Below are 27,231 nucleotides of genomic sequence, written 5' to 3'. Positions count from 1 at the left end.
GTGGGCCGCTCTATGGGACTCCCAATCATGGTCGGATGTGATACATAATAATAATAATACTTTTTGTTGTATTATTTGTTTTGTCTTTTCTGGTGGATTAAACTGAAATTGCAACCAATCACAGCCGGTCGTGACTAAGAACCTAACTAAGAAATACATTTGACGATAGAATTCTCCCCCTACCCTCCTGCTAGGCAGGTCTATTGTCCAGCTACCTGCTAATAGCCATAATGGCGCTGTACAACAAGACCATGTATGTTTTGAAAGAGTATTTTCCAGTAAGCAATCATTTGTTTACCTTTGTTAGACAACTCTGTTCCAATATTTCTGTAATTCAGTGATATTTATTCCCATAGTAATTTGTTATTGATCCTTAACTAAATAAATATTGGCATTTTGAAAGAGTGTTGTCATTATTTTATTAACGAAAGCATAAAGATGCCATTATGAGTTACATTGTTTTTTAGTTTGAACATGCAGACTGGCACTAAGAACAGCGGGGACGTTTCCCTTGTCAGCGCCATTATTAGTGCAATGCCCCTTAAAGTGTTGTGGCCCCTCCTGTGCCCCCTGCCCTCGTGCCTTGAACCTTGCCTGCTTTCAGTGGATACAGATGGAGAACTGCAATGCAATCCCATTGTGCGCCACTCGGGAGCCATGACCAATGTATATTGTCCTGCTAATAACAGGGTTGATAATATATCTGTGAGAATATCCAAGGGGATTTTATATCATTCTAAATTAATAATAATAATAATTGCTTTGTTTAAAAAATATCCATTCTTGAACATGGAGTGAGACATTGTTACTAATTTGTAAATAAAGCCAATTTGCTATATACAATTATTTATTCCACTCAAGGCCGGCACAGGTATTGAACCACTATCAACACATCTTGCACTGTAATGCAGTGTCTTAGACTTAATGCAGTGTTTTAGCTACAGTACTACAGTAAGAGCAAAATAATCCTAAAATAATAAAATCCTTAGTGTAACAACAGTTTTAATAAGTAATACTGAAGTCTTACACAATTATCAGTTTCTATTTAGGTTTATGTCGCCCATTCGTTGTCAGTGCTAATCAGTGCTCTAACTCCCCCTTGTTGCGCTGGTCTGGAGCAATGAAGTAGTGACGCAGGGTACCGTACTAAACCACGAATTACCACGAAGTCCCGCAGCATAATCACAACATTTTTAGTGGAGCAACCACTGTACCAACAACCTGTCATTTAAAAAATAACTGTCAAAATAATGGAAACAATTAAATAAATGAGGGATAATAAGTACTGTATATTGAAAGCAGGTGTTTCCACACAGGTGTGGCTCCTGAGTTAAATAAGCAATTAACAGCCTATCATGCTTAGGCAAATATTGTCAATTATATTGACAAGATAGTCAAGTGACCACTCTAATAATGGAAATACCTGTCCTCAAAGATGGTGCTATCAGGGATCCTTGGGATGTCCTTACCCCATTGAAGTTGAAATGTAAAATGGTTACGGTAAGGGTTAGGGTTTAAGGGTGGGTAAAAAAAAAAAGCAGACATTGAATATACATTTGAGAATGGTGAAGTTAATAATTACACTTTGGATGGTGTATCAATTCACTAAAAAGAAACAGGCGTCCTTCCTAACTCCGTTGCCTGAGAGGATGGAAACCGGTGGATTTCACCATTAGGTCAATGGTGACTTTAAAACAGTTACAGAGAACTGCAAGGCAATCCCATTGTGCGCCACTCGGGAGCCATGAGCCTAGTTTAGCCTAATCAAACACTTGGCCCAAACAGAGAGGGATGCTATGTTAGTTAGCTGACTATGGCTATCCAATACTGGAACTCTTCCAAGTGAAGGTAAGCTTTTAGTTGTATTAATTTATTGCCATCGTGGTCACCGGTGTAACTGCTAAACTGCTTGCTGGCGACTGTGCACTCTATTGCATGATTGTAGCGGGTCTACTAACGCGTTGGTTCTAGTAGCTATGTTGACTGTGACGTGACAATGATGTAGGTGGTGTGTAGCGGTTAGAGGTTTGGTATGGAAATGTTTTTTTGCCTCATCAGACAGCATATGTTTCTGCACTGAAGTCCACAAGCTAAGGTAAAAGGTGAGAGGAGGAGAGCACGTAGATAGATGCAAGAAATAATTATACATACAAGATGCTGCTTGTATGTGGCTGCTATGAAAGTGAACTGTGTTTGTGCTGATTCTGTTTAAAAATGTTTTTTTTAAACGGAAGCAAATGGAACGAAACAGGGATAAACATACAGTTGAAATCAGAAGTTTACATACACTTAGGTTGGAGTCATTAAATCTTGTTTTCAACCGCTCCACAAATGTATTGTTAACAAACTGTAGTTTTGGCAAATCGGTTAAGACATCTACTTTGTGCATGACACAAGTAACTTTTACAACAATTGTTTACAGACATATTATTTCACTTATAATTCACTGTATCACAATTCCAGTGGGTCAGAAGTTTACATACACTAAGTTGACTGCGCCTTTAAACAGCTTGGAAAATTCCAGAAAATGGTGTCATAATTGACATCATTTGGGTCAATTTGAGGTGTATCTGTGGATGTATTTAAAGGTCTAACTTCAAACTCAGTGCCTCTTTGCTTGACATCATGGGAAAATCAAAATATGTCAGCCAAGACCTCCACAAGTCTGGTTTGTCCTTGGGAGCAATTTCCAAACGCCTGAAGGTACCACATTCATCTGTACAAACAATAGCACACATGTATAAACACCATGGGACCACACAGCTGTCATACCACCCTGGAAGGAGACGCGTTCTGTCTCCTAGAGATGAATGTACTTTGGTGCGAAAAGTGCCAATCAATCCCAGAACAACAGCAAAGGACCTTGTGAAGATGCTGGAGGAAACAGGTACAAAAGTATCTACAGTGGGGAAAAAAAGTATTTAGTCAGCCACCAATTGTGCAAGTTCTCCCACTTAAAAAGATGAGAGAGGCCTGTAATTTTCATAATAAATCCAGAAAATCACATTGTAGGATTAATGAATTTATTTGCAAATTATAGTGGGAAAAGTATTTGGTCAATAACAAAAGTTTATCTCAATACTGGTATTTTGGCCCATTCCTCCATGCAGATCTCCTCTAGAGCAGTGATGTTTTGGGGCTGTTGCTGGTCAACACGGACTTTCAACTCCCCCCAAAGATTTTCTATGGGGTTGAGATCTGGAGACTGGCTGGGCCACTCCAGGACCTTGAAATGCTTCTTACAAAGCCACTCCTTCGTTGCCCGGGCGGTGTGTTTGGGATCATTGTCATGCTGAAAGACCCAGCCACGTTTCATCTTCAATGCCCTTGCTGGAATGAGGTTTTCACTCAAAATCTCACAATACATGTCCCCATTCATTCTTTCCTTTACACGGATCAGTCGTCCTGGTCCCTTTGCAGAAAAACAGCCCCAAAGCATGTTTCCACCCCCATGCTTCACAGTAGGTATGGTGTTCTTTGGATGCAACTCAGCATTCTTTGTCCTCGAAACACGACAAGTTGAGTTTTTACCAAAAAGTTATATTTTGGTTTCATCTGACCATATGACATTCTCCCAATCTTCTTCTGGATCATCCAAATGCTCTCTAGCAAACTTCAGACGGGCCTGGACATGTGGAGTTTGGAGTGTGACTGTTTGAGGTTGTGGACAGGTGTATTTTATACTGATAACAAGTTCAAACAGGTGCCATTAATACAGGTAACGAGTGGAGGACAGAGGAACCTCTTAAAGAAGAAGTTACAGGTCTGTGAGAGCCAGAAATCTTGCGTGTTTATAGGTGACCAAATACTTATTTTCCACAATAATTTGCAAATAAATTCATAAAAAATCCTACAATGTGATTTTCTGGATTTGTTTTCTCATTTTGTCTGTCATAGTTGAAGTGTACCTATGATGAAAATTACAGGCCTCTCTCATCTTTTTAAGTGGGAGAACTTGCACAATTGGTGGCTGACTAAATATTTTTTTTGCCCCACTGTATATCCACAGTAAAACGAGTCCCATATATCGACATAACCTGAAAGGCCGCTCAGCAAGGAAGAAGCCACTGCTCCTAAACCGCAATAAAAAAAACAGACTAAGGTTTGCAACTGCGCATGGGGACAAAGATCGTACTTTTTGTTGAAATTACCTTTGGTATGATAAAACAAAAATAGAACTGTTTGGCCATAACATGGTTATGTTTTGAGGAAAAAGGGGGAGGCTTGCAAGCCGAAGAACAACATCCCAACCGTGAGGCACGGGGGTGGCAGCATCATGTTGTGGGGTGCTTTGCTGCAGGAGGGATTGGTGCACTTCACAAAATAGATGGCATCATGAGGGTGGAAAAATATGTGGATATATTGAAGCAACATCTCAAGACATCAGTCAAGAAGTTAAAGCTTTGTCCCAAATGGGTCTTCCAAATGGACAATGACCCCAAGCATACTTCCAAAGTTGTTTCAGAATGGCTTAAGGACAACAAAGTCAAGGTATTGGAGTCGCCATCACAAAGCCCTGACCTTAATCGTACAGACAATTTGTGGTCAGAACTGAAAAAGCTTGTGCGAGCAAGGAGGCCTACAAACCTGACTCAGTTACACCAGCTCTGTCAGGAGGAATGCTCCAAAATTCACCCAATCTATTGTGGGAAGCTTGTGGAAGGCTACCCGAAACATTTGACCCAAGTTAAACAATTTAAAGGCAATGCAACCAAATACTAATTGAGTGTATGTGAACTTCTGATCCACTGGGGATGTGATGAAATAAATAAAATCTGAAATAAATAATTCTCTCTACTCATGTTATGGGTATGCTTGTAATCGTTAAGGACAGGTGAGTTTTTCAGGATTAAAACTTAAAGAAATGGAGCTAAGCACAGGCAAAATCATAGAGCAAAACCTGGTTCAGTCTGCTTTCAACCATACACTTGGAGATGAATTCACCTTTCAGCAGGACAATAACCTAAAACTCAGTGCAAAATATACACTGGAGTTGCTTACCAAGAAGACTGTGAATGTGGCCTAGTTACAATTTGTACTTAAATCTACTTGAAAAATATATTGCAAGAAAATTTAAACAAAATGTTTTAAGTATTAACAGTATAATTTTACAATTTTGGTGGTGTTGGGGGAGGCATACAATAATTTTACGGACGCAAATGTAAGTAGTGAATAAAACATTCCTACTTCAGAACGTGGTATACTGTAGCTTCCAGGCCTGCGCTACTGCAAGGCCCACACACACACACACACACACACACACCTCACTGTGTGACTGTGTAACGGTAACTCGGTACACCCAGACAGACTCATCCCTCATACACAAGCATTCACACACACATGCACATACACACACACACTACACTGTAATACCACCCGTATGACATTTATGCAGGTAGCACCTTCTGTTGTAAACCGATCCATCAGTTTGATACTTCAAAGGAAGTTATGTGTTTGTATTTTGGAGGTCATGCCAAATGACTAGTCTTGTGGTATTTCAGAATAGCCAGTATGAGCGCTCATTCTGTGTTTCCTGTGTTGACGTTTGACACTTACAGTTTAACTAATGTATCTCTGCTAGCGACATCCCCCTTTATAACTAAAGGTGGTTTTGCTTAACTGAGAACAGGATAAAAAAACTGAAAGATTCTTACTAATTCCTGAACAAAGGATGACTGGTATTTAATTACCACATGCATAGGTAAACCACCTGTAAAGATTTAGCTGCACTGTCGAGATGGAAACTCGACAAATATACCTTCGCCATTATGAATGATAATTACTGTAGATCTGATATGTTTCATTACTTCAAATGTATGCCCGTTATAATCCGTCTAATTTGTTTACGTTTGTACTTCCTCGTAGTAGTAAACCAGGTCAACAGTACAATGTTTACCTCGTCAACGCGCTCTTTTTGTAAGCGCCCTCCTTTTTTAATGAAATTCATTGTACATTTTATGGCTAAATAATTCATATTGGCAGCACAGATAAGCCCAGGAGCTTTTTAATTAAGCAGACATTCAAAAACGTAAACCTGGTAAATAAATATAGGAGAGGAATACAAAATAACTGTTTATTTCCCTGAGTGGTGCATTTGTGACCGTATCTCGGTACCCCTTGGTGGCTATCCCAGTTTCTGGTACTGTCCTATCTTCGTATTGTCTCAACATGGATGTCTATAGAAGATAGAAGCTATAGAAACAGCCAGCTTGCCAAAACAATAGACACGTTTCATTCACTGGTGTCACAGGAGACCATAAGATTTTAATTAACCAATTTTAATAGGTGTCGATCCGGAATTAACAACATCTGCCAAAAATGACAATAATAATTGCCATTCTAATGATGATAGTCATAAAGAGGGCGGGGGCAGGAAAACACAAAAGGGAAAAGCTTGCGTGTGTAATTATGTTGCTGTCTTCCACCAGATCCGTGTTTAATGGGAAATGGCATTCAAAGCCGTGTGTTTTGTGTGATAGCATTTTGCGTAGAGCTAATATTCTAATTATCTTTGATTGCCTTGATATGTGGCCTGATGGAGGATGCGTATCTGAATGAGGGGAGGGAAGCTCGATGACTGCCTCTTCAAATCTCAATTTGACTGATAATGCCACCCAACAACAAACGCCCATGCTTTGCTGAGACGACGGCTGTATTTGTATTGTAGTGATTAGGATGGTATTCAACACAACTTCAATACCCATTGATGATGAAGGTAATGGCGTATTGATTGTTTAAGTGGTGGGAGGGGTTTAGTGGGAGCTGAACTCAACCAAACATTGAGTTTAATTGACACCTGGACATGAATTCTACACAAATCACAAATGCACTTGTAGCTATCATACTGCCCAGACCCCTAAAACAATGTCACTATTTTATTGTCATGATCAATGCAATTAATCTCAGCGTTACAGAAAGTTCTACTCAGATATATGTAAGAGCAAGATATCAAACTGATACTTCCTATGCTTTTCTAAGAACTGTTTTTCTAATAAGTTATTGTCTTAGGTTCCATAGGTAGATGGGTGAAGTTGTCAACTAGCCAGTCATTTCTGCCAGAACTGTATACACTTTTGAACCCCCGCAAGCTAAGACACACACTTCCACAGTGTATTCCACTCCAACCGAACTGACTCACTGAGAGGACACATGTTTCGTTTATTGTCAACAGCCAAAACTATTTTGTCACTCCTTAGTTGAGTCTCCGTGTTAGTGCTGCTGCCTGCCTATACGGCCACAGATGCTAGGACGTCTCAATGTCTCAATGTGCTGTGTCATTATGCAAGTGAATTCCCCAGAAATTCTCCAATCAGTCTCTTGTTAGGCTGCGACACCAGGCCTGATGTGGCAGGTCCATTAGCCAGTAGAGTTAGCTGACAGGCTGCCTGGCCTTCTGGCTCCCAGGGGTGGATGGAGAGCCAGGGAAAAGGGGCAGGGGAGGGGGTGTAAAGGCTCCAGTAGACTGGCCCAGGCCTAACCTCTACTTCATCCTGGGTGACTCCCCTGTCATGTTCCCATTATCAAGCCTCAGTGCCTTGCCTGCCAGTCAGGGGCCTCAGAGGGATAAACCTCCAAGCCTGGCGCTTCTCCAGAGGTATCCCATCCCCAATGACCCTACCGTGTCCTAGGATGCCCTTACATTAACAACTGGATGCCCTTGCACCTCTCTGGAGAGAGTGATTAGAAAGGCCTGGCTGGCCTACAGGGTCGAGAGTTGTATTTGCAGATTACCTGATACCAAGTACACAACACAAGTAGCTTTTGGTGATGGACTGCATGGATGTACAAAGTTATCTTAGTGAGATTGGCTACTCTATATAGCGCCTATTCATGTAGGTTACACATCCGTCACTCGGTTGTGCCATACCATTGTTATGAACGTTCTCAAGCAGCCCTCTATCGGTGGCATCATAGTGGTGCCCTAAAGGGGTGATAAGCCAAGTCATTCTGGATGAAGGCTAACAACTGTTAGACTATACTACCTGTAAATAGGATGACATTGCTAAAGTAGTAAAATATTTAGTAGGAAACAACTTTTCTCACATGATCATGTCGTCAAATTTACTTTAGACAGATGGCAATGTTGTCATTAGCTAGCAAAGTTTGTCAAAAATAAACTAGCTTATATCCGATGGCCTCCCCTCAATCTTAGGTAGCTAGCTAACCTTATACTGAATCTGAAGTCAATCTGATGACTAAAGGGTTTCCTACTAATTATTTGCCTCCTTTTGAATGTCATTGTATTTCCAAGCCACTGTAATGCACTTTAGACCAAATGTTCATCAGTGCCCAATGAGGATCTATTGAGTAGAATGCCTCAGTCCAAAACAAACGCTCAAAACAATATTGTGCGTAACATGCAACCCATGAATAGAGTTTGGCCTGCCTCCATACAGATGATTCCTCCTACTCACTCCCTACTTCTACAGTAACTTGTGACTCCCTTTCGGAGCCAGGCGGCTCCAATATGCACCTCATTACCCCCCCCCCAATAGGCTCGGGTTTAGTGCTGGGTAATAGACAGAACACAGTCAGACTCATTTGTCATGGGCTCATGGGTTTGATGCAAAGCCCCTCAGCACTTGTTGCTGCAGCTCTAATCCTGCTGTGGAGACACAGACTTGTCTCGCTCTCTCTCTCTCTAACTCTCTCTCTTTTGCTCTCAGCCTTCCTACTCTCTCACCGTCATGCCTCATGATTTCACTTTCATTTGATGTTTTAATGAAATCCCGTACCCCCCTCTCTGTTGAATTGTAACCATTGTCTGCAATTTATTCTATCAAATGCAAATGGTGAGGGAAAACCGCGATTGGAGGGTTTGTCTTCTTGAAGTGAGACGTTGTGGTTTACTGTTTGTTTCAGCACGACACCTCATCAGTTGAGAATTGGAGACATATGTTTGGTTTAACGGTTGGGATTGCGTCTCAGGAAACCGACTATAAATAAATGGCAAGTTGAATTGCAGTGTAATTTTAACATGTCATTATGCATTGTTACAACTCACTCCCGGAAATGACGATAAGCTATTACCTCTGCTGATGCACAGGTTATTTGTAAAATGGGAAGTGGAAGTGTAATTAATGCTGGTGGGTGAGAGGGAATGGCTGAACATTTATTCCACTGCAGACAGCAATATATTCACCATTTATTGTGCTCTATTGCAAATAAGAACCACTGGGCAGGCCCTAAACCACTGCGATGAGCTCCTTGATGAAAAAGCCATGTGTATCATTAGCTGTAGCTGCCGAGATGAAAGACTGCTGTAAAATGTAAATCAAATGAATTCCCAAACATTTCCTCACATACACTACATGGCCAAAAGTATGTGGACACCTGCTCATCGAACGTCTCATTCCAAAATCATGGGCATTAATATGGAGTTCGTCCCCCATTTGCTGCTATAACAGCCCACTCTTCTGGGAAGGCTTTCCACTAGATGTTGGAACATTGCTGCGGGGACTTCGTTCATCCATTCAGCCACAAGAGTATTAATAATGTGGGGCAATTAGGCATGGCTCGCAGAAAGCATTCTAATTCATCCCCAAAGGTATTGGATGTGGTTGAGGTCAGGGCTCTGTGCAGGCCAGTCAAGTTCTTCCACACCGATCTCGACAAATCATTTCTGTATGGACCTTGCTTTGTGCCTGGGGCAACAGGAAACAGGAAAGGGCCTTCCCCAAACTGTTGCCACAGAACCGTCTAGAATGTATGCTGTAGCGATAAGATTTCCCTTCACTGAAACTAAGTGGCCTAGTCTGAACCATGAAAATAGCTCCAGACCGTTATTTCTCCTCCACAAAACTTTACAGTTGGCACCATGCATTGGGGCAGGTAGGGTTCTACTGGCATCCGCCAAACCCAGATTCGTCTTTTGGACTGCCAGATGGTGAAGCGCGATTCATCACTCCAGGGAACGCATGTCCACTGCTGCAGAGTCCAATGGTAGAGAGCTTTTCATCACTCTAGCCAACGCTTGGTGCATGGTGATTTTAGGCTTGTGTGTGGCTGCTCGGCCATGGAAAACCATTTCATGAGCTCCCGACTAACAGTTCTTCTGCTGACGTTGCATCCAGAGGCAGTTGCTTCCAGAGGCAGTATTGAGAGTTGCAACCGAGGACTGACGATACTCGCTACACGCTTCAGCACTCTGCGGTCCTGTTCTGTGAGCTTGTGCTGCCTACCACTTTGCGGCTAAGCCGTTATTGCTCCTAGACATTTCCACTTCGCAATAACATCACTTACAGTTGACCGGGGAAGCTCTAGCAGGGAAGAAATTTGACGAACTGACTTGTTGGAAAGGTGGCATTCTATGACGGTGCGGATATGAAAGTCACTGAGCTCTTCAGTAAAGCCGTTCTACTGCCAATGTTTGTCTATGGAGATTGCATGACTGAAATTTCCAAGTCCACTAATTTTAAGGGATGTCCACATACTTATATATACAGTGCCTTGCAAAAGTATTCGGCCCCCTTGAACTTTGCGACCTTTTGCCACATTTCAGGCTTCAAACATAAAGATATAAAAATGTATTTTTTTGTGAAGAATCAACAACAAGTGGGACACAATCATGAAGTGGAACAACATTTATTGGATGTTTCAAACTTTTTTAACAAATCAAAAACTGAAAAATTGGGTGTGCAAAATTATTCAGCCCCCTTAAGTTAATACTTTGTAGCGCCACCTTTTGCTGCGATTACAGCTGTAAGTCGCTTGTGGTATGTCTCTATCAGTTTTGCACATCGAGAGACTGATATTTTTTCCCATTCCTCCTTGCAAAACAGCTCGAGCTCAGTGAGGTTGGATGGAGAGCATTTGTGAACAGCAGTTTTCAGTTCTTTCCACAGATTCTCGATTGGATTCAGGTCTGGACTTTGACTTGGCCATTCTAACACCTGGATATGTTTATTTTTGAACCATTCCATTGTAGATTTTGCTTTATGTTTTGGATCATTGTCTTGTTGGAAGACAAATCTCCGTCCCAGTCTCAGGTCTTTTGCAGACTTCATCAGGTTTTCTTCCAGAATGGTCCTGTATTTTGCTCCATCCATCTTCCCATCAATTTTAACCATCTTCCCTGTCCCTGCTGAAGAAAAGCAGGCCCAAACCATGATGCTGCCACCACCATGTTTGACAGTGGGGATGGTGTGTTCAGCTGTGTTGCTTTTACGCCAAACATAACGTTTTGCATTGTTGCCAAAAAGTTCAATTTTGGTTTAATCTGACCAGAGCACCTTCTTCCACATGTTTGGTGTGTCTCCCAGGTGGCTTGTAGCAAACTTTAAACAACACTTTTTATGGATATCTTTAAGAAATGGCTTTCTTCTTGCCACTCTTCCATAAAGGCCAGATTTGTGCAATATACGACTGATTGTTGTCCTATGGACAGATTCTCCCACCTCAGCTGTAGATCTCTGCAGTTCATCCAGAGTGATCATGGGCCTCTTGGCTGCATCTCTGATCAGTCTTCTCCTTGTATGAGCTGAAAGTTTAGAGGGACGACCAGGTCTTGGTAGATTTGCAGTGGTCTGATACTCCTTCCATTTCAATATTATCGCTTGCACAGTGCTCCTTGGGATGTTTAAAGTTTGGGAAATCTTTTTGTATCCAAATCCGGCTTTAAACTTCTTCACAACAGTATCTCGGACCTGCCTGGTGTGTTCCTTGTTCTTCATGATGCTCTCTGCGCTTTTAACGGACCTCTGAGACTTTCACAGTGCAGGTGCATTTATACGGAGACTTGATTACACACAGGTGGATTGTATTTATCATCATTAGTCATTTAGGTCAACATTGGATCATTCAGAGATCCTCACTGAACTTCTGGAGAGAGTTTGCTGCACTGAAAGTAAAGGGGCTGAATAATTTTGCACGCCCAATTTTTCAGTTTTTGATTTGTTAAAAAAGTTTGAAATATCCAATAAATGTCGTTCCACTTCATGATTGTGTCCCACTTGTTGTTGATTCTTCACACAAAAATACAGTTTTATATCTTTATGTTTGAAGCCTGAAATGTGGCAAACGGTCGCAAAGTTCAAGGGGGCCGAATACTTTCGCAAGGCACTGTATATATATATATATATATATATGCTATTATTTTACAGCTGACATCGCCTAGGGAATACTAGCATTTTCTGCTTTCTGCCTTGACTCCGTTTTAGCCTAGTGCTCTTCCACTATCTGTGGCTATCCGTCCTCTTATCCTGACAACGCTGTGGTATCAGTTTTTCCACCATCCACATATAGCTCCAGGGCTGTCATCTCCCGTCATGTGAATTCACATGCACTGAGACACTATTAGCCGGATCCTTTTGACTGTATTTGCACGCTTTAAACCTATGAATATATTCAGTATGAAAAAAGTGTACTAATTGCTACCGTGTTACTAATTGTTTGTGTATGATGTTGTCAACATCAGACTTGACTACTAAGACAGGATTTGGCCTTCAACCGTCTTAGTGTGCCTTTGGATGCAGTTATGAAAGAGCAGAGAGACAACAGAGCCCAAGCCAAGCCAAGTCAAGCCACTCCTGTGTTCATTAGCGCATGTTGTGGAACTATCAGATATAAACATATTATGTAGCTACAACAGACACCGCTCTCTGACATTTAGAGTCAAGGAATCACAAGAGCTCTATTCATGACTTTTCTAACAGCTTCTTTCACATCGTTGAAACCTGCTGAACGCCACCTAGGTTACAATACGCTCAGAGCTCCGCCTTGGATGCAAGAGATGACAAAAAAAAAAGAAGTCGGATCAAAATGTAGCTTCCAATTCAAATGAATCCTTGACAGCCAGGAACACTAACAGTTACAAATGGCAATCTGATGGTAATCAACAGGGGTTTCTTCCATTAATTGACAAAATGAGGCTCATAAATCACGCAGAGGGGGGAAGGTGGCGGCAGGAGACGGTCCCCGCCACCAAATCCTGTCAGAGTGGGCCGCCGCGGGGGGAGGCAGCGTGATGGTGCGTCTCGAGGACAGAGACATGGAGAGAGGGAAAACTTTTTCCTCCCCCTCTCCTCCAGCCCCCCTCCAGCTCTCAATAGTGCTCTCTCTGACTCACTCTGACAGCCTTTGTTTTCTTGCCTGCTCATTTCAAATGGTATAGGTTGTCTTTCCACTGTCAGTCAACTCTTGAGACAGAATTGTCAGTACCGACGCGGTATATCTTGTGATGGGAAAAAATATAATAATTTTACACAGTGACACGTGTTGTGCAGAGGTACCCTTGGCCTCATTTGTGATGTCTAGACAGTGTTGATTGGATGTTATACATTTTAATAGGAATTGCTTATAACATCCCAACATAATTTAAATCTCTTTACGGTCTGTTGTCTTATTTGTTGTCTTGTCACAAACCGCAAACACTTGGTACAGTATTGTATATGATCACCCCAGAGTAGAGAGACACATCTTAACTTTCAGCCCACCGTTCCAGAGGGATTCATCACATATCGGAATCAATCCGTTAGCAAGATAACTTTAATAAATACTCTGCTAATAGAACTTGCTCTTGATTGCCTGATTGATTACAAAAGTGAAACTTGAATATTAAAAATTAGGAGTATTGAGTCAGTTGCACCGTGCCCATTTCAAACCTATTGTTCATCATGAACTGTGTACTACATAGTTATTTTAGAAAACTTAGGAAGGTTAGCTAGTTGACTCATTGGCCCTGCATTGTGACATTTCCCTACCCCTTTGGTTCGGAGGACTTTCTCTTGTGAACACTTTGACTTTAAGTATGGTGATTGAACTGAACTGGCCAAACAAACAGGAGCAGGAGGGCACCTTGTGGTGTGTCGCTCTGAACCTCTTCCTGGGTCTATAAATACGCTGCGGCAGGGTAGCCTAGTGGTTAGAGTGTTGGACTAGTAACCGAAAGGTTGCAAGTTCATATCCCCGAGCTCATTCTGCCCCTGAACAGGCAGTTAACCCACTGTTCCTAGGCCGTCATTGAAAATAAGAATTTGTTCTTAACTGACTTGCCTAGTTAAATAAAGGTACAAAAAAAATAAAAAATAATAATAATTGACTGCTTCATCAATAGTCTGCGATCATTGCAACTGATCATGTCGCTCGATTGGTTTACTTCAATCACAGTAACTGCTCGCCTCAAATTAGTTATTGCTTTATATTGCATTCTACACAGGCGTCAACATGGCTGGTCTTGTAGTTACTTCTTGCACAGTCTCAAGCGGGCAAGACTGACTTGCATGGGTGGTGGTCATTCTCTCCTTCAACAGTGTAATCACAGCTACAATCAGATCAACATTGACTGTAATAGTGGTTGTCTTGTCATGTTGTGTTGTTTTAGCTAGCCTTTATTCATCCAGGTAATGCTTTGAGAATGAAACCTCTGTTATAACAGAAACCTGGTGTCAGATTCACAGCATTGAAATACAGTATAATAGTGATATACAAGTGAAAGCTATAGTCTTCCGGGCTGAATTTAATTGATGATTAACCCTCAATTAAAGGCAGTGGTGAAGCATCGTGACCTCCAGATGGGCTTGTGGTGCTATGTTGATTCAGGATCATCCATAAACATGATTATTAGAGATGAGTAGAGTTTGGCTTCGGCTGTGGAGACGAAGCTGGCGCCAGAACGAATCAGTTGGACGTGCATTTGATTTCCATAGAGGGGAAGGTAAAACAATCACAGGACCTCACGTGCACACGCTTGAGCCTGCACATATTTTTGGAATGGTTGTTATAGTAAAGACCATAGGTGGCACGTGAGTTTCAAATTTGGGGAAGCTTACAATTTATCCTATCTATTTCTACTGATCTAAGTGCCAGCTATGCTTATTTTGTGCTTTTTTGTGGAACAGTTTAATTTCAATGAAAAAACATTTTCATTTCTTTACATTCATTGTCACGTGGTTATTCGTAAAAATCTGAATAAAAATATGTCAGTTAAAATAAAATGTATGCGAGAGCACCAGCCTTTGGCATATACTGTAGAGAAATTGATAAGCCGTGATCCATTGGTGGCTAAAGAAATGAGCACATGGAACACAGAGAGCCTATAGGCCAATGCAGCAATAGGCCTAGAACTTCCATCGTCACCTCAGTAAAATACATAGGCCAAAAGCCGACAAATTAAAACTTGAAAATATTCTGATAATATACACTGCATTTGAGGAGAATGGGAATGTAATTCTGCTTTGAAAGTTGATCAACTTTTGAGAAAATGGACATGGAATGTTTTGGTACCTAATGGAGAGCTCTTCTTTGTCTACACCCATTAAACATTGTTCACACCCTCTTAAGCTTTAGCCCCACCCATTTCTTTAAAGTTTGATCCAAGCACTCTGGCTAACGTTGGCTAGCTTGCTAGCAGCGTTTGAATAAGTACTCAATTGTCATTCATGAGTAAAAGTGAAAGTCCTACAATAAAATCCTACTTGGATTTTAAAAGTGTAAATAATTTACAATTCTTTATATTAAGCAGCAGCATTTTCTTATTTTTTTAAGCAACACTTATGCAGTTCTACAACACTATATACACTACCGTTCAAAAGTTTGGGGTCACTTATAAATGTCCTTGTTATAGAAAGAAAAGCACATTTTTGGTCCATTAAAATAACATCAAATTGATCAGAAATACAGTGTAGACATTGTTAATGTTGTAAATGACTATTGTAGCTGGAAACAACAGATTTATTTATGGAATATCTACATAGCCTTACAGAGGCCCATAATCAGCTACCATCACTCCTGTGTTCTAATGGCACATTCTGTTACTAATCCAAGTTGATCATTTTAAAAGGCTAATTGATCATCAGAAAAACCTTTTGCAATTATGTTAGCACAGCTGAAAACTGTTGTTCTGATTTAAGAAGCAATACAACTGTCCTTCTTTAGACTAGTTGTTTATCTGGAATATCTGCATTTGTGGGTTCCATTACAGGCCCAAAATGGCCAGTAACAAAGACCTTTCTTCTGAAACTCTATTCTTGTTCTGAGAAAGGAAGGCTATTCCATCCGAGAAATTGCCAAGAAACTGAAGATCTCGTACAATGCTGTGTACTACTCCCTTCATAGAACAGCGCAAACTGGCTCTAACCAGAATAGAAAGAGGAGTTGGAGGCCCGGGAGCACAACTGAGCAAGAGGTCAAGTACATTAGAGTGTCTAGTTTGAGAAACAGATGCCTCACAAGTCCTCAACTGGCAGCTTCATTAAATAGTACCCGCAAAACACCCGTCTCAACATCAACAATGAAGAGGTGACTCCGGGAAACTGAGGACTTATGAGGATTTTTAAGGTGTCTGACACTAATGTACTTATCATCTTGCTCAGTTGTGCACTTGGGCCTCCCAGTCCTCTTTCTATTCTGGTTAGAGCCAGTTTACGATGTTCAAATGGTTCTCCTGTGAAGTAGTGACTCATGACACACGCCTAGTTTCCTGAAACGAGTCACATATGGGATCATCAAATTATGATATTTTTCACACCGAGGCTTGGCGATTATCAAGGCCGGGAGAGTGTTGGAAATATTTTTCAAATAGACTACTGTGAAGAACTATTATCGTTCACAATTGATGTTAAAAAAACGGACTTTGTTGACTTACTGTTTCAAGAAGAAAAAGGATTGAGACGCTCAGCTTATTAATGGTGGACATGGTGAGTTAAGACAATAGAAATCCAGTGGTGTAAAGTACTTTAGTAAAAAATACTTTAAAGTACTGCCTATAGTAGTTTTTTGGGGGTACCTGTACTCTTCTTTACTATTTATATTTTTGCCAACTTTTACTATTACTTCACTACATTCCTAAAGAAAATAATATAAATTTTACTCCGTACATTTTCCCTGACACCCAAAAGTACTCATTTTGACAGGAAAATGGTCCAACTCACTTACCAAGAGAACATCCTGGTCATCCCTACTGCCTCTGATCTGAAGGACTCACTACACACAAACGCTTCGTTAATAGTGTTGGAGTGTGACCCTGGCTATCCGTCAATAATAATTTAAAAAAGCATTGTGCCGTCTGGTTTGCTTAATATAAGGAATTTGAAATGGTTTATGTTTGTACGTTCACTTTTGATACTTAGGTACATTTTAGCAATTCCATTTACTTTTGGTCCTTAAGTATATTTACTGGGTGACTTTCACTTTTAAGGTATCTTTACTTTTACTCAAGTATGACAATTGAGTACTTTTTCCACCACTGTATATCCCCAAATGGGTATTTTCCTACATTTTCGCGCAGCAGACTAGGTACTTTTATGTATTCTCAGGCGCGCACGCTCCCTCAACATTATCAGGACAGAGAAACGATTCAAGTGTTCATTGCTCACAAAGAGCACTACAAAGGATAGACAATGAAGAAATTGACAAAATTCGTAAGTTATGGTTAAGAAATCAACCAAAACCTGGTTTTCGCAATTGTATTAGGTTGTGTACACTGCAAAGAGAATGTGAACAGTAAATGACTGTAATTAATAACTGCATTATTAGAAATTAATGATTCATGGGATTAATGATACATTTACTAGGCCTACTGGTAAAATAGTTTTGATGTCTTCACTCTTGTTCTACAATGTAGTAAATAGTAAAAAATAAAGAAAAAACCCTTGAATGAGTAGGTGTATGTAATGGAGAACTGATCAAAATAAACAATCAAAGGGCAAACAATTCACACAATGAATGTGCAAGAATTGGCAGCAGACAGCTGAGCGCATTCTGGAGCGCACCCCAAACTGTTGCCACAGAATCATCTAGAATGTCATTGTATGCTATATCATTAAGATTTCCCTTCACTGGAACTAAGGGGCCTAGCCCAATCTATGAAAAACAGCCCCAGACCATTATTCCTCCTCCACCAAACTTTACACGTTGCACTATGCATTTTGGCTGGCAGCGTTCTCCTGGCATTTGTCAAATCCAGATTTGTCCATCAGACTGCTAGATGGTGAGGCGTGACTCATTACTCTAGAGAACACGTATTCACTGCTCCAGAGTTCAATGGCAGCGAGCTTCACAAACCTCCAGCCAACGCTTGGCATTGCCCATGGTGATGTTAAGGCTGTTCGGCCATGGAAACCCATCTCCCGACGAACAGTTATTGTACTGATGTTGCTTTGAGAGGCAGTTTGGACCTCGATAGTGAGTGTTGCAACAGAGGACAGGCAATTTTTACGCATTACATGCTTCAGCAATCGCCGGGCCCGTTCTGTGAGCTTGTGCTGCCTACCACTTCCCGGCTGAGCTGTTGTTGCTCCTAGACGTTTCCACTTCACAATACTAGGACTTACAGTTCACTTGGCAGCTCTAGCAGATCAGAAATTTGACGAACTAACTTGTTGGAAACGTGGCATCCTATGACGGTGCCACGCTGAAAGTCACTGAGCTCTTCAGTAAAGCCATTCTACTGCCAATGTGTGTCTATGGAGATTGCATGGCTGTGTGCTTAGTTTCATACACCTGTCAGCAACGGATGTGGCTTGAAGGGGTGTCCACATCATTTTGTATATTTAGTGTATAAGATGCTGTCTGGACAGAAATAGTATGACATGCCATACTCTTTTTGTCCAGACAGCATCAGATACATGGTCTACACATACTGAGACAGAGAGGCTTTGTTTCGATCACTCGGATGCTTTATTTGAGATTGATTAATCTTTCTCTCGGCGCGCATCTATGTCAAATAAATTATAATTATTTGAACATTTGATTTGGACGGGCAAGGAGGTACGTTAGGGCAGGCCAGTTCCCCTGAGGCCTGTCTATAACACCGAGCCAGTGTTGAGATGGCCGCGAGCTCCAGGACCGGCGGCTGCAGCTCGCAGCAACAGCACACCTGTCCTTAGCCGACAGGACGTAAGCCCTGTCATTTGACAGGAACAGGGAATGTGTGAGACTTGGCCAGCACTGACATTGAATTGACTTTCTGGTGATGGAGAATTGATCCCCCTGGCTTCTGCTTCCCTCTTCCTTCCTTAACGGGTGTGTAGGAGCATTGCTGGGAACCTCAGGTTTTTTGGTGAAATGTTTCTGTCCAGGGTATTGTGAGAGAAAGAGAGGAGTATGTAGTAACAGAGCAGATGTGTGAGAAATTAAATTAGTTTGTTTTTGTCTACCACCTTCTACCACATGATTAGTGTTTACTTTTATTATCTCTCTCTCTCTTTCTTTCTCTCTCTCTCTATCTCTCTCTATCTCTCTACCTCCCCTCTTTCATTCTCTTAACTCACACACCTAATTTCTCACACATCTACGGTCCATCGTTCCTCCCTCCAACAGGCCTGTCAACGAGCGGCAGCGATCTTAGAAGACCGGGTTCAAATCCGATTCCCTTCAAAACATTGTTTGCTTACTCACACTTCCTCTTTAATTAGCAGTCAACAAGGCGGTTGACAGAGAGGGCACGCCGGCCGGCTGCGGCCTGATGTCACATGCCACAGAGCAGACACAGGTGCAAAATGCATCACATTCAGGCTTGCGACTGCGAGGCAGGGACACGTGTGTGACCAAAGAGATACGGCGGCTCTCACTGTCACTCCAGTGCTTGATGCTCCAGCAAAGTGCCTTTACACACAGCAGCATTCAATAAAGCCACATTCTGGGCATTCGTACCACCATGCAGGTTGTTGTTAGTGCAGTCCCCGGGGACTCTGCAGATGGTGTGTGGTTGTGATATTTAGTAATCTGTGGGCTCATGCTATGTCATTATTTTTTGGATTCATGTTTGGGGTGGTAAAGGATGCCTCCGGATTGAGCGACATATGTCCTAGACTGTGTTCCAAATGTCACCCTATTCCCCAAAAATATATATAGATTATGAATGTTTTTTTCTTTGTATTATCTTTCACCAGATCTAATGTGTTACATTCTCCTAACTTCATTTTACATTTCCAAAGTGTTTCCTTTCAAATGGTATCAAGAATATGCATATACTTGCTTCAGGTCCTGAGCTACAGGCAGTTAGATTTGGGTATGTCATTTTAGGCGAAAATTGTAAAAAAGGGTCCGATCCTTAATTAAGGCTATTCTTTCACTAGTGCAGGTAGTTCTGATTTTAGCCCCTGATTGTGTCATGCTGCACCTAGCTGAGAGCGGTAAACAACTGGGAGTGTGTGTTTCCACATTGCATTAGAAAGCAGATGCTAAACCTAAATTCCAAAGTAGGCTCACTCTCAGAAAGGGCAGAGGAGTGAAAATTAGGAACGCTCCCGCAAATCATCAGCCATCTGTTATCCGTTTCTCCCATATCTCAGGCATTTCAGAGAACCGGGTGGTGGGTGTTAGTGCGGGTGTGCACGATAGCCTAGAGTCAGTGTAGAATGATAGCCAGTAACAAGGCATTTTCCAATAGAGTGATTAAAATGATTGAGGACCGTGTCGATCTAATTCATTTCAGAGCAAGGTGATGAGAGACAGTGTGTGTGTGGGGGGGGCAACAGATCTGGAGCAGGCTGTGAAATGGGACTGGTGTGAAGACAACTAGACAGACACAAGCGATGCCCACAGGACGGGCTCGTCTTTTGAGTTGATTCTAAACCGACAGCAAAAAAAACTTTTCCCTTCCAGATGTTAATTTGACCTTCTTCAACAGTGGGAAACTGTAAATAGTTGTGTGTGTTTTTCTCTTTTCCCTTTTTTCTCCTTTTATTTATTTATTTTTACCTGGAAACCATCACCCCACCGCTATAGTCTATGGGAGTTTCTTTGGCAACGTAGCGTGTGAAAAGTCTGGACTTGAATCATTTTAATTGTCTCATCTGTTAAATGAGTTATGTTTAATTACACTTCTGAGAGGAGAGGAGAGTGGGTGGCAGTGTGTGGAGTGATGCATGGGCTGACAGGTGTCGTGGGTGTCTGCGTTGTCTTGCTTCTGAGCTCCTCCATTAGTTTTTTACCCTCTCTCTTTTTTTGTTATCTTCTGTGTCGCTTCTGATAAGAAATGGCTGCTCCACTTTCAGGCGGGTTCAGCTTCGATCAAATTAGACAGCGTCGTACGTGGACTTTGTTTTGGGGGATACGATACACTTTTGTTTTAGAGCCTCTTCCTTCTTCCCGCAAGTGTCTTTTTAGTGTAACTCTGTCTCAAAGAGTCTAGCTCAAAGTTTCAACAGCACAACATCAAGCCTCAGTTGGAGATAGTGTTGTGATTTCAGACCCATCACCTCCTGTAGTGACATACGTTTCCCATAGGCCTACTATAGAATGTATCTAATAAAGTTACCCTCTAATCTTTTGTCCACAGAAACCACTGACAAAGCACATCAAGACTATTGAGTGTATGTGTGTACTCGTGCGAGAGCGTGTTTAAAATGGATATGTGTGGCCGGCCGATTTTCTAACGTGTTGATTTGACTGACGGGTCATGTTCCATTCCTCCTCATTGTCCTTTAGCCAATCAGCAGAACTAAACTCCCAAATTCCAAACGTGCTTGTAACCAGAGAAAAACTCATCCCACTTCCTCTAGGACCACCATCTTGGATCTTCATTGATCCCCTCACATGCCAGACAGAATTAACCTCAAAAAACTGATCTATAATATAATTATAAAAAATAATTGTTTTAGCATCTTCATTTTGTTTGTTTCAGCATTTCCACGCCTTTTGTCTCTCCCCAAAATCCCTGTCTGGGTTTTGTAATTAAATCCCGGCACTGGTGACTGTTTAAAGACCATGATCTATTATAAATGATCCTATATGGACTAAATAGTTAATGATGTGTCTTGGACAGATTGGTGCATACCATCACACGTCATTGTCCAATGCTAAGCACTTTGTAGTAGTGAACATACAATTACATATAGAATATACTGTAGTAGTTTTGTAGGATATGTGGTAGTAGTGAATTCAATGGCACCTGTCTTTGTACAACATGTGTCATGCTATAGAATCAACCCCATTAGGACCTATCCTTCACTAAACACCCAACATGCTCCTCTGTCAGAGCCTATTTAACTGGGAAGTTTTTTTATTTTTCTCCCCCCCCCCCCCCACTCCTCCATGTTCTTTAATGTCACTTTAGCCATTATATGTGAATTACCCCCGCGGAAGTACATATTTAGCATCTGTTCCTACCTTGTTTGTTATTATCCCACATTGGGTGAAGGAATGGCCTGCTGTGCCAGGTACACAGGTCTGCAATCCAGTGGTTACCAGCTGGGTCTCCTGCAACACTCGCTATTAATGGCTTTTAGAGTGGTGGGTTAAGGTGTCCTTGATGTGTATTGGGCTTTTATGTGGCGTGTTTGTCAGTGGTGTGCGTGTGGTGGTGGGTGGTTGGGGGTGGTGGTAAGGGGTGAAGCTAGCGTGTGTGTGTGCATGTATGGGAGGTGGGAAGCTAGAGGGAGCTCAGGGTTGGTGAAAACATTGCGGATAAGATTGTAAGACGGGACAGATTGTGATTAATAAGAGAGCCAGGAGGATTTAGCTCCTAATAGATCTCCAGAGAGATACGCTTAATCCCTGAACAATATCTGCTTATCCTATTACAAGTAAACTGCATCTACAACACTATTTTCTTAGAAATGGGGGATATATATATACACTTGTAAGCTTGTCAGTTGTTATTGGTCACAAGAGACAATGTCAAAACCCTCAATATCTCAAGTTAATTACACTCATTAATATGGCTTTAAGATTATGGTTTACTCTGACTTTTCTATACAGCGGCCTCGAACCTTTATGCAATTAATTTGTACTTCATTATTACATTTGTACTTCATTATTGTCTATATTGTAGGTTATAATGAGCTCAATTAAACTGCATGAGGGAACACAACCGTTTCTGCCGTTAACAATTTTTGTTCTTTGAAGGTAGATTTACCAAATGTGACAATAAAAGGCAGCGAACTAAAGGCGATATGTAATCTATTCGCTGGGCGCATTTGTCGTTCAGGGAGATCACAAGCGGAAGCTTGTCGGTGGCAAATGAAAGTCAGACTCTCCTTTTCAAGGTGCGCCGGTGAGATTAGCGTTAATACTCCTCTCTGTCTCTGTCCTCTTTCACGGAGATGGAGCGATCTGCAAAGATGAGCAAGGCTCCCCCATTCTCTCTCTCGCTCTCTATCTTTCTCTCTGTCTCTGTCTCTGTCTCACACCATTTGGCTAAGCCCTGAAGGGGGTTGTTAACTCTTTTTCTGATTTCAGTCAGGAAGTGAGTGATTGAGTTGGTGAGTGACTGAGTTGGTATTCTCCATACATTGACCCTTCTGTTGATGTACCACCCCACCAATTCACTCTGCTGTTCAAAGAGTTTCCAGCACACTTCATTTCTTCCCCAAATCTAAATTCCTGCACTCCCTCATCCATTTTGGGTGATTACCACAGTTATTCTCTACAGTTATTCTCTGCTCCTCTGGCTGATGATAGGGAAATATATATGTTTTTATTGGCCAATATAAATATATTTACTTGCTTAATATATGCTGGTATTTCTGTGCAACACGTTTTATTATTGTATCCAGAATTTGAATTTATGGCTTTAACCTGATGCTTGATGGGCCGTATTATTTAATTATTGCTTTCAATATGGTATTTAATTGTCGGATGCACCATGAATAAATTACTAAATTATGTTATCCATGCTAATTCCTTAATTGAAAATTCTATGATATCATCAAATATGATAGGTAATTGTCAATTTCTATGAAATTTCATGTGCTTGAATATTTCAGCTGCCCTTTGTGTGGTCTTCAACGACGTGTTGGTTGTTCCCTCTTGCCCTTGCAGTACACCGATTTGTATGTCAATCACGTCGAGGAAGTACTTTGGATGGGTCAGATTGCCTGCCGGTTATGTCAGGTCACTAATGAACAAACTTTTGATATTGTCAGAAGCTGCAGGGTTCTATACTATCTCTGTGTGGCTCAGCTCAGTGTAGATCACATTTACACTTCAGCAATGGCTGCATAAACAGGTTATTTTAGGTTAAACCAACAAACACGAAGTGGGAGGTCTCAGCTTGTTGCTTCGTCTCAGTGATGCTCAGTGTGAAAACTACACGCTGTGATGATCACACTCACGAGTTACTCAGCCTATGAATATTTGATAGAGCTATAATTCCTACAGTGTGTAATATTCTACTACTATTGTTCTTTTGATGTCTGCTTTTCAATCGAAAACATTTTAATTGTCCTCAGTGGAAGGTGGGTTTTCCATGAATCCCATTATTCCGTTTATTTTTCCATGGCGTTCCCTGTGTTGATTTATTTATGTCCAGGAAAGTTGCTCGATAGATCCCTCACGTGTTCACAGATCACTATCACAGAGGAAGACAAAAATGTCACCGTCAATTGAGTGGCTAATGAGAGATGGCAAACAAATCTGCCTTTTCCTCTTTCCCCTCCCTATCATAAATGCCATTGATAGTGTAAATGAGTGTTTTGGCATTCTACCAAGGCTTGGAAGGTACATAGCACTCCAAAAGCTGGGTCTTGGCTTGTCTTCCTACCAAGCTGAAGACACCGCTGGGCAGTGGCGCACGAGGAGCCTTATTTCGTCTCCCGACTCTGGAAACCCGCCCAGGGATGAAGCACGTGATTAGGCTAGCCCAGTGCTAACACACCTTTGGAATTGCCTTAAAGGAAGGGGGAATAAAAGTGCCATCTTGTCTGCTATCTTTAAAAAATTTACATTAAAAACATAGAAATCAATCGATCCGCAATCATTAACACAATGGAAAAATCTAAAGATGTATTATTTCAATATTGATAGTGTCTTTGGGCCATGTGGCCAAGTGATGCTGGCGCAGGAGATGTAGCTGATGTTTGTGTGATGTTGTTTATAAAATATAAAATAAAATCTTACAAAAAAGTAAAAAATAATATGCTAATAATATGCTTTTCATTTATAGCATCAAATTAGGGAGAGAAAAAAAGGAGGGATATCAGACGCAAGCAGTAAAGGGAGCCTACTCAACACTTCCTGCAGATACACAACTAGCAGTGTGAGACTGTTATACGCCAACGAACAGGAAGCAGTATGTTCAGCTATGTTCATTTATCTAGTAGTTAGAAGACAGTCTATCAATTTTACAGTACAAGAGCATGAATGCAATTGACCATGTATTCCAGGCCTGGCGATACATCGCACTTAAATGCCTATTCTAGACGTTCCAGCTGATTCAAAGTCGGTCCAGATGATTCAAATAATCAAAGCTTGATGATGATTTGGTTATTTGAATCAGCTGTGTAGTGCTAGGGCAAAAAACAAAAGGGAGGGCCCCAGGACCAAGTTTCGTACTGTATAGATTTTCTGATATGTTTGCTGTTTTCCATTGACAGTCAAAACCACACTTTTCATTTGTGCTTGTTTCATTACCAGCGACTAGGCTTTGTTAAACAAGTCACGGTGCAACACATTTGAGGCACAATTGTTCTCCACTGCTTGTTATTACTGTACCATCAAAGTGACGCTTGGTAAATACATTTGCATCTTAATGGTTGATATAGATTGTGTCACTGCTCAATATTCTGCCGTTAGCCCACATATAAGAAAAAAATGAAGACAAAAAGGAGAAAACACACACGTGCCAACTGCACCCATTCATCTTATATTACCTGGCTAATGTTTTTATTGTACCCCATGCATTGCAATTGACAACCAGAATGCACATAGTCATTCAATGAGTCTCTTCATTTGGGAAGCAGAAGCAGGGTGTCCTTTGAGCTCTCCTAGGCTCAGGGTTGTCGATGGAGAATAAGAAATGGTAATTAAAAAAATAAGTGAGTTACTGTGGCCTCACCAGCGAACAGTGGCAGTTAATGTTAATGACGAGAGCTGTTGATGGCAAGAGAGGCGGCATGAAGAGAGCAAGAGAGGCAGCAATCACACAAGATCAGATGAAATGGAAGCTCTTTGAAAGACAAACATTTTGTTTTATTCCCCCATATCAAATGTGTCTGCCCTGCCACCTGCCGAGGGTGATGGCACACATTTAGGCTAGCATACCTATGTGGATATGAAACCCAACTCCATGCAAATTAACCCAAGAGAGGCAGACAAATTGCCACACTCCATCCCAAGCATATGGAGTACTTCTAGGCTGTAAATGTAACCAATAAATTCTGCTTTTCTAGACTTCTTACAAGACCTTATCACGGTGGATATCTACCTTGTTTTCACTATCTCTATATTCCGTCTGCTCTCAATGACTCAGAAGCATACTATTGAGTGCATGTTTTGTTTGCATAGGTGTTTGGCGTTCAAGTTCCCCTCATTGAGCTATAGCGTTAGCATTTTCAATCTTTTACGAGAGCTTGAAGCAGCTCTCAGAATGTGAACTCAGACAAATAGCTCTGTGAGAGCTCTTTTCTTGAGTTGTAAGACAAGCCATGTCACCTCTGTTTACCCAGCTTTTCACCCACTGCCTACCTGTAGTTCTTCTTTTGTCTCTCCTTGAGATGTGTTGATATTTGTATGGATTTCTCTCACTTTCCACCACCCCAAATCAAAACACGGGGCTTCAAAACGTGTCATGGAATTGTTGAATTTTAGCACCGTGGAGATGATTCCAGGTGAGAGGGGGAAATGGTTTATCTTTCCAGAGAAGACTGCTTGACTGTAATGATAGAGTACAGACATCTCCACTCACTATGGAGCCTCAGCAGTCTGATTAGGCCTCCTTGGCAAAATTCTTTATATGACACCCAGGTCTCTATTTTCGGCTGGTGATAAGGAGGCGCAAGTATCAAACGCACGTTAGTTTGCAATTTCATAATGTAAAAACTGGGGCACTGGCATTTTCCACCCCTTACGCCAGGTTCAGCAATTTACACTAAGATGGCAGGGGTGCCAATATTTGAGATGTGTCCTTAAAAACAAGCGCAAAAGGGACAATGTCATGCAGCGCTAAAGGAAAGTTTTAAGACCCACCGAAAGCAGGCTTTAACGGTAAAGCAGTTGGTAACGGCATGGATTTGGAGAGCGGAAGCGCACACTGCAGTGACGAAGTGCCCGTGGAACGAGAGATGTGCTTTTTGTGATGATGAATCTCGTATTTAGAAACATTTAAAAAAAGACGGGTTCTCTGTATTTAACTGTATTTAGACAGTACATTTAAAACAAGTTGTTTCATTTAGATTCAAATTATTCACTCTCTTTTTAAGCCATATCAATAGTGTATTGAATCTTATTTATTGACAAAGTTTTGCATGTATGTCCATGGCTCAGACATGACAGACGTAATGCAATGTACAGTAGGCCTAGCCCCTATATCAGTGAATGCTGTTTAGCAATATATTTCCGTATTGAAGCCAT

General features: G+C 41.3%; 1 protein-coding gene across 7 annotated transcripts in view; it reads left to right on the top strand.

Annotated features, from left to right (window-relative positions):
• The window catches only part of LOC139391116 (protein diaphanous homolog 2-like), a 637,381-nt gene that overhangs the window by 476,714 nt on the left and 133,436 nt on the right, over positions 1 to 27,231 (top strand). The gene's annotated exons all lie outside the window — the stretch shown is intronic.

This window comes from Oncorhynchus clarkii, chromosome 31 (assembly GCF_045791955.1).
Source record: "Oncorhynchus clarkii lewisi isolate Uvic-CL-2024 chromosome 31, UVic_Ocla_1.0, whole genome shotgun sequence".
NCBI lineage: Eukaryota > Metazoa > Chordata > Actinopteri > Salmoniformes > Salmonidae > Oncorhynchus > Oncorhynchus clarkii.
Note: the sequence above shows the minus strand (reverse complement) of the source record. Positions and strands in the feature narration are given on the sequence as shown.